This window comes from Lactuca saligna, chromosome 9, assembly GCF_052625555.1.
Source record: "Lactuca saligna cultivar CGN05327 chromosome 9, ASM5262555v1, whole genome shotgun sequence".
In the NCBI taxonomy this organism is placed as follows: Eukaryota; Viridiplantae; Streptophyta; class Magnoliopsida; order Asterales; family Asteraceae; genus Lactuca; species Lactuca saligna.
The window spans coordinates 125,936,851-125,946,192 of NC_136425.1; the positions used below are offsets into that span (position 1 = coordinate 125,936,851).

The 9,342-nt window shown below is 35.5% G+C and overlaps 2 long non-coding RNA genes across 2 annotated transcripts; both read left to right on the forward strand.

The window, feature by feature from the left end:
* The first annotated feature begins 980 nt into the window (after positions 1–980).
* On the forward strand, positions 981–2,694 carry LOC145018832 (uncharacterized). Its single transcript, XR_013667195.1, has 4 exons — positions 981–1,098; positions 1,222–1,291; positions 2,146–2,329; positions 2,643–2,694. It is a non-coding gene; the product is annotated as an uncharacterized LOC145018832 (long non-coding RNA).
* A 205-nt stretch (positions 2,695–2,899) lies between these two features.
* On the forward strand, positions 2,900–3,347 carry LOC145014566 (uncharacterized). Its single transcript, XR_013665561.1, has 3 exons — positions 2,900–2,932; positions 3,180–3,254; positions 3,325–3,347. It is a non-coding gene; the product is annotated as an uncharacterized LOC145014566 (long non-coding RNA).
* Positions 3,348–9,342: the final 5,995 nt, after the last annotated feature.

The following is a 9,342-nucleotide window of genomic DNA, read 5'->3' on the forward strand; positions in this document are numbered from 1 at the left end:
CTACTCCTCCCTAATAATCTCTGAAACACTATTGAGTTATTGCGGTCATTTAAATGATCGTTTGGCCACTAACCAGGTAAAGATTTGTAATTTGAAATCTCTATTTTTGTTCATTGAGAGTAATATTGGGGTGAAATCAAATCCAGTTCAAAGGAAAGGGCTTTCGGTTTTTTTCACCTTCTAATCCGGAATGTGTTTGTCTGAGTACGTGAAAGGACCTGTGTTAAGTAGCTGATATGGCCCTCCATGTGTTTGATGAAATTCCCCAACTGGTTTTTTCTGAAGTTTTGGTTAATCGATTTGTTATTTAGGATTTTATTGTAACTTTGATTGGTGAAATTTTAAATGTTTTGCAGCCTCTAAAAGAAGAATGAATGACAAAAAAAACACTCAAGCAGATTCTCAAGCCTTCCTCTTCAACACTGATAAGAAACATGGGTAAGGAAGTAATCTAATTAAGGATCACGTCCAGTTCTGGGCTTGTGGGAAGCAAGACGAAATTGGTTGTGTGAACCGGATGCAAAATCTTCACCTGTAAGTATATACATTGAAATACTTTTTAACAATTAGTTTGAAAAGAATGGAAATAAGGATTGAAACATGTTTACTAATATTCAAAATGGTTCAGCTTGGATTGAGTTATGGTTATAATGATCTTTTTAATATCTCTATGTGTATGAACTTTCAAGCGATACATGTTTTGTCCTTGAGATCTGTTCATCAGCAGTCAAAACTTGGTAGATAAAGGATACATTTTGTATACACCCTCTTCTTTTGTGTTATAGCAATTGTGTAGCTACACAGGAAGGTCTAAAAGACTGTTGAATGGCTGTTGCATTAGATCCCAATTTCATGAAGGTCAACTTAATATCCGCAAAATAAGATTTCTATCTTTCAGTTATTGTTACATATTACTTATTACATAGGAAAAATCATAACCTAATTTTCTTTTTATATCCTATTTCCAGCTGTCGTTTACTTCTAGAAGAGGTAGATGATGCATTATACTACTACAACAAATGCTTGGAGTCTGAGGAAATCATTTGTTTGGATAGGAGAATGACAATTGAAGCTGTGGATGGCCTACACAAGGCACAGGTAACTAACTACCTTTGATGCAGGTTTTCCCATTTGTGACATTTAAACTAAATCCCTAATAAATAGGTTCATTTTTCTGATCGCTCTTATATTTTGTATCTTCAAAAAATCTGTATTTTGTAGTTGTTAGATTCTTCATGCGAAAGGATGTAATAATGTGATGGTGTTCTACCAATCAACCTCATAATAGCAGGTCTGTAATTTTTCATTTTGCTTTTGATTCAAGTCAACATGGTATCCAAACTACTCATACACATATAACATTGCTTGTAAAAATTCAGATGAAACGTAAAGACATAGTTTTATGCTAATAGTATCTTAAATTTTGCATAATTGTAACTTTCCAAATTTCCTTGTGTTCACATATCATTTTTTTGTCAAGTTAGTTCTTAAATTTTGCTAATTTTGGTTAAGAGGAAAAAATAATAATAATATTTATTTCCTGTTATATTATATATTATTATTGGATTAGCAATTTAGCATGCGAATCATTCCATATGAACTTAATCTTTCATTATAAAGAATACGATCATGTTACAATTAAGTTTCACAAACTTGAATAGTAGCAGTGTGCATTTGTTTTTTTTTTTTTTTTGGGGAAATACTGATCGCCAAAAGTGTTCAATTAAATTAAAAGAAAACCATATTTTCTTGGTGTTTTATCCAATATTTTTGTTTGGCAGGGCTGGCTTCATATACTCTTGATAGTTCAAAGTAAACCTTTAATATAATCAAGTTATGTCTAAACAAATATCATATACAATTATTATTAACAACTCATAAAAATGAGTTCAAGATAGGATTTATGCCTCATTTTTGCTTCACAAAACATCATGCGTTAACAAGATATATGTAATCACTTTTTTTTTTAAATGTCAAACTATCTAAACCTACTCCTAAATACCACCTATGTCTCCTAAGAGACTTGAATCCATTACCTCTCGTTTGAGAGCATCACTCCTTACCGTTAGGCCAAAGGCTTTGTTCAATTAAATAATAAATCATTTAGCTATTCTATTGCACTAAGTATGTTCTAAATGGTTGCAGGATGTAAAAAAAAACTTTTAAAGTCTTAAATCCTTCTAATTTGTGCTAAATTTTTTGGGCCATGTCGAATCAAGTAATAGAGATAGCAATAAAGATCAATAGGCAACCAAGGAACAACTGGAAAAAGCCTTGAACACCCAATATCCATATCCACTACAAATGATGTTGATAGGTTTTTCATAAGGTGAAATCATATTATGTAACCACAATGGGCTTTGATTTATTTATTGATTATAGCAACATACTTCCATGTTTTTTTTTTCATGTATTGTACATTGAAAATCCATCTATTTATAGTATTGTACTCTCACTTTTTTTTGGTATCAGCACAATATATATTAGATAACAGTAAAAAAATACCCAAAGTGCCCTCCTTGGGTCGTGCTTAGCACGGGCCTCAAAATTTTCTAGTATATATATATATATATATATATATATATATATATATATATATATATATATATATATATAATTGCTAATAATTTATATAATTGCAGTTGAAGCTTGGTGCTGTGAATCCTGATGATCTTGGATATATATGTTGACTCCATTTATGTAGAGGAAATTGGTGGTGCTAGGGTATGTATGATTATGAAACATCATTTCTCGTTTGTTTGGTTTGGTGACTGAGATTGATGTCAAGAGGAAAAAATTATAGTTTTTTATAAAGGCAAAAATGCCCCTGTTGTTTGTTGTGTAGGTGACTATTGTAAGAAAAAAACAAGGCGGGAACTCTATGACAACGGTTTTGCTGCGTCGAAGTACAGATAGCATACTTGATGATCTGGTAAGGGCTGTTGATGATGGTGTAAACACTTACAAGGTTATCTGGACCTTCTTTTTTCTTTCACCAAAAACAATGAGAGGGCAGTTTGGGAAATGAAAGGAATTTTTTTAGGAAAAACCTAAAGTCAGAGTTAATTATTTTGTTGCTTCTTGTTTTTGCGTTTAGTAACAAGATAAAATGCATTACTGTTTGGATAAATTATATTTTTATTCCTTGTATTTTTTTACATGTTATGCAAGGATAGTAGAATTGTGCCTGGAGCTGCAGCCACTGAAATTGAATTAGCAAGAAAACTGAAGGAGTTTTCTTTCTCAGAGACAGGGTAGGTAATCTGAATGATTAGTTTTTGTTTTACTAAATTTGTTTTTTGATTGATGATTGATATGATGCAGATTAGATCAATATGTAATTGGAAAATTTACAGAGAGCTTTGAAATGATACCAAAAACATTAGCTGAGAATGTCAAAGTTGGTATAGATTTAGAGGAAGGAGCATGTAAGGATGTCTCCACATTGAAGGAAATCATATCATTATTTCTTGTGTTGTGCTTACAGGGTAGATGATACTGAATAACTCTTGAATTAGAAGAGGAAAGAAAGCTCAAGCCGAAAGAGATAAGATGCTGCAAATGCAAGAGTTGCATTCTTCATTTCAATTGTTAGTATGAAACACATAGTAGATTAGACTAATATAAATTTATATATTGTAAGAAATAGAAATGTATGACATTAAATTTTATGCAATGGATTGTATTTTTTGTATATGTTATTTTATTTCTATTATGAGACATTAAATGAAAATTTAATTTAAAATTTAATAAATATAAAAATATTTTTTTTAAACATTTAAATTTACGATACGCAAAAATGTGTGTCATCTTCATTTATGACATGACCTTTCTTGACAGGGGATTTCTTGATACGCGTTGCGTGTCATGAACACGCGCGTCGTAAGGTTACGACACGCGAATCCGTGTCGTCTTCCTTTATGACATCGCCTTCCTTGATGCGCATTGCGTGTCGTAAACGTGTGTCGTAATTGCGTGTCGTAAACGAGCGTCGTAAATGCGCGTCGTCTCTCTTTATGACAGGGCCTTCCTTGACGCACATTTGCGCGTCGTCTGAGCCTTTTACGACGCGCAATGAGCGTCGTAAAAGGCTGTTTTTCTAGTAGTGTAACCAAATTACCCAAGACAGCAGGTGGGCTAGACACCATCTGGGTAATCGTCGATAGATTAACAAAATCCGCACACTTTCTACCCATAAAGGAAACCGACAAGATGGAAAAGCTAGCTCGAACATACATTCGAGAGATTGTATGACTACACGGTGTACCAATATCCATTATCTCCGACAGAGATAGTAGGTTCACCTCACGATTTTGGCAGTCACTACAAAAATCTCTTGGAACAAAACTAGACATGAGTACCGCTTACCACCCACAAACTGATGGTCAAAGTGAGAGGACCATACAAACCTTGGAAGATATGCTAAGAGTTTGTGTAATCGATTTTGGTAAAGCGTGGGATACCCATTTACCACTAGTAGAATTTTCATACAACAGTAGCTATCACTCCAGCATTAAAGTTGCTCCATTTGAAGCCCTCTACAGCCGGAAGTGCAGATCACCACTGTGCTGGGCTGAAGTAGGTGACACGCAAATAGCCAAGGGAGAAGTACCCAACAACACTCTCACTGGCCTGGAGATCATAAGAGAGACAACCAAAAAGATTGTACAAATTTGGGAACGACTAAAGGCTTCAAGAGACAGACAAAAGAGTTATGCAGACAAAAGATGGAAACCCTTGGAATTTCAGGTTGGGGACCGAGTGCTATTAAAGGTCTCACCCTGGAAGGGGTTAATATGTTTCGGAAAACGTGGGAAACTAAACCCAAGGTATATCAGACCATTCGAGATCCTTTCAAGGATCGGTCCGGTAGCATACAAACTTCGACTACCGTAGGAACTCAATAACGTATATCCTACCTCTCATGTGTCAAACTTGAAGAAATGTTTGTCCAATGAAATCGAAATCAATGAGAGTCTCCACTTTATAGAAGAACCAATTGAAATCATGGATCGGGAAATTAAAAGAACAAAACAAAGTCGCATACCCATCATGAAGGTCCGCTGAAATTCAAAGCGATGACCTGAATACACCTGGGAACGCGAAGATCAGATGAAACATAAGTACCGACATCTTTTTCCCTAATCGACAAGTGCTTTTCTTATATTAAATTTCAGGACAAAATTCCATCTAACGGGGGGATGATGTGACAACCCGATATTTCGACTCTATGTAATAACCTAAAAAGTCAAGTATTGTAACCACTATTGAAATAATGAAATTAAGTTCGAAAATAAAATGTACAAAAGTCTCCATTGGGTTACCTAATGTGCTAGATATTGTGTCAAGGTTTACGTAAATACTAAGAACACTAAAATCCGAGTTATAACGAAAAAGTTATGACCATTCTAAGATTTCCGACAAAACCAACAACACCGATTAACGAAAAACACGAAGTTTCAATACAATAGTTTTTAGCTTTAAGTATCTAAATGAAATTTGTAGGTATCATTAAACCTTGAACATACTTAAAAAGAACGTCCAAATCTGACTTCGTATGAGGAAGTTACGACTTTTCCAAGATTCGGATATAGCAGTAGACAACTAAAAACTCAAAATAGAGATCAAGAAACTTTTGGTCGAAACAACCTAAATAAGAATCGAAGGTCTCAAACAAAATAGTTCAACAGTAAAAAGTTCGGCAAAAAAGGATGCCAGATGAAGAAGTTATGAATTTTTAACCGGTTTTTCCAGTCCCGGCCTGTTAAAAATAAATTCAAAATTAGCCGATAAAGTCTAAACGAGCGTTGTAGAGTACATTTTCACCTACACGTGCATATAAAGAACGTCGAAAATGGAGCTCGTACGCAAAAGTTACGGATTTTATAAGTTTAAGGCTCAAAATCTAAGGCTGTTAGGTCTGCCACGATGTGACATAGTTTGTCGCGACCCGACAAGTGACTGAGGGCGTCCCATCAATGGAAGAGGATAAGATTTTGCTCACCACGACGTGGAATAGTTGGCCACGACGTGGCACACCAGAAATGCCCCTATAAATAGAAGCTTAAGGGTGCCGGGTTTGGTGCTCATCTCTTTCCATCTAAGTGTTGTTACTCTGCATAATTACCTCGATAAGCCATCCCGAAGCCCCGATTTTCACACTCAAGTTCGGAAGGAAGGTTCTACACTCCCGAGATTCCTGAGATTCCCGAGAATCCCAAGAAAATCAACTCTTCCAAGTCGAAGTGCTATTCAATTTTCATCTTGATTTCTCCCATCAATCAAGTGAGTTCATACCCCTATAAACTACACTTTCAAATGTTTTATTAATGCTTTTTATACACTTTTAAGGGGCAATACAAGTAAACACACAGTTATTATCATGTGTAACATAAAGTTTCACTGTATACTCTTTTTATCAAGTAAATCATATGCGATTCATAACTACTACATGGGAACTTTCATATGTGATATATATTCTCGAGAACATCTTGTCTTTTGGAAATAAAACATGTTTATATATATATATATATATATATATATATATATATATATATATATATATATATATACGAATCAAACACTTTATTTATACTTTAAGTATATGTAATCATTTATGTCACTATAAATATTATACTTTACATAACAAGTGAGCGTTACACTAGGGTTTACTATACGAACCAAACACACATTTTGAAAAACTATAACAGGTATTGTTTACGAGAAAATCATGAACATTTAGATACTAGAAACATTATGTCAAAGAGATATTTTCATACAGAAGAACAAATGGACATTTTCGTACGTAAATCTGTTTTATACTAAGTTTTTTGAGACATTTCACGTACTTTCAAGTATGCATTTTAAGTCCTGTATTATATACCCAAATCCCTTGTAGGGGGAGCGTGATACTTGTGTATAGATCTATACGGGATTGACAATCCCACACCTAAGCTGTTAGCTACAACTAGGCCGACAGGCCTGGGGTGACAAACGTCATAACTTTCCAACGCTTGAAAAACGTTGTTATAGGCATCCTGGTCAAATAGCATAGTTATAAGACTCACATGGAGTATTAAAAACACATTGATTTACGGGGTTTTTCAAATGGCTTAGCGATTTATACATAAATATACTATTTTAGGCAAGAAAAGCGCTATTGCATTACAAGTTTTGGAACAATTAAACTACCATCTACTATAGTAGAAAATATGGGATTTTCTAGGAACATTCAAACATGTACAAACCATTTCATTCTATTTCATAGAAGCATTGTTACTAAATACTGATGAACTGAAAAGCTTAAATGCTGATCTACTCTTTCAAAACTACTTGTATTTCTCAGGAATTCAGTAAAACAGGTAAACAAACAGCTTTTGAAGAAGGGACGTTGTGGCATCAGTTTAGTTTCATTTTGACATCATATTGTAATTTGTTTTTAAACAAGTACCTTTCAATAATGTAAACTTTTAAATTATATATATATATATATATATATATATATATATATATATATATATGATGGTTGTAGTACTTTCTTTACTATGTATTCAATTGTTACGATACTACATGAAGTCATCCGCCCTCGAACAATTCCACCGTTCTGGTTTGGGGGTGAGACAATTATGTTTATAGAGGTATTCCAATCTATGGTATTCCATCCTGAGGATGACCGGACCCTATGATTGATTGGAACTGATATGTTTGGTATTCCGACCCGAGGGTTGATTGTGCTAAACATGTATGGGGATACGAGGGTATTCCATCCTAGGGAAGAATGGACCCATCGTAGGCATGCTTGGTATTTCAGCCCGAGGCTGATTGGGCCCGGCATAAGTGTTCGTGTTATTAGTGGATTGATTTTGTATGATATTATGGAAGCTGAAGGATGCATTATCTTGTCGGCACAAAGGGTTTGCTTTAGGAAGAGGGAAAGTTGGGTTTCCGATACTTTGGATCATCAGGATTTTTTCAGGTTGGCAAAGTGGCATGTAGGATAGATCTTTTGAAAAGTTTCAGTTGGATTTGTATCACTTTTCACGATTGTCAGTTGCAAAGGCGCACATTGGATGAGTAGGCGGTTGTATTGCTGGGTAGTGTTTAGGTCAAAGGGCACTGGAACTATATAGGGAGGTAAGTGCCAACATCGGAAAGGATCTGAGTAGGCTTGGGAGCCAGAGTCCAAGATTCAGGAGCTTTTATCTAGAACTGTTCGCCGAATCAGACTTCGAGGACAAAAACTAGTTTAAGTAGGGGAGAATTGTAACATCCCAATATTTGTCATTTATAGTCCCTGGGGATAGAAGGGTGAAGCCATGAAAGTTTAAGGGTTGAATTTCAATTATTGGGATTAGGAGGAGTATGTTGCGCGTATATAAGCGTACGCTGAGCGTACTAGGCGCGCCCTAGTACGCTGGGCGTACACTTGTGTACGCAGGGCGTACTCATGGCAGAAGAAAACACTAATATTTTGGGTTTGGGGGCTATATAAGCAACATTATGAGCACAAGACCCTCCTTTACCCCAGCCTTCATTGCTTAGAGTCGTTTTCCCCAAACCCTAGCCATTTCCTTGAGGGTTTGAGCTTTTTGAGTGTTTTAAGAAAAGGGTGTTGCATCAAGGAGTTGGAGAAGAAGATCAAGCTTGTAGATCTAAAGTTGGTTTGTGCCCTAGAAGCTCCAGAAGGTAAAAAGCTTGGAACTTTTTACTTTTATAAGTTAGATCTAGTCATTTTAGCATTATGGAAGCATTCTTGTCCCAAAAGTCCCAAATGGTGCATGTTATGATTTGGACAAAATGAGTTGTCCTTTCAAACCTTAAAAGAAGTCCTAAGTGATAAAAATGGTGTCCTAATAGCTTGATTTGTATCATGCATGAAGTAGGAAGGCCTTAATGGATTAAGACCATTTTTAAGAAATTTATGGACGTCTAAAGTGGTAAAGTTCGAGACTTTATAGTCCTATGGTACATTTGGTCGATGAATCTGGAGTTTGGGCTTAAGTGCTTAAGCCATTAAGCGCTTATTAGGGTTTTGGTGAAACTCCGCGTACACCCAGCGTAAATCTGATACACCCAACGTACTAGGTTAACCACCCTAATGGTAGTCAACATCTGATGAGTACGCCCCGCGTACATCCTCTGTTGGCCTTTTGGAATTTGGGCTTCGGGTTTTAGGTTGTTCATGGGCTAGTTGGATTTAGGCCTTCATTGGATGTTATGAATATTATGTTTTGGGCCAAGTCTTGATAGTGGATCATGGAATTATGCCTAATTATGGAGTTGGGCCCTATTTGGTAAATTGGTCTAGTTAGAGGCCTTGCATAAGGACTTTCAAAGTTATGG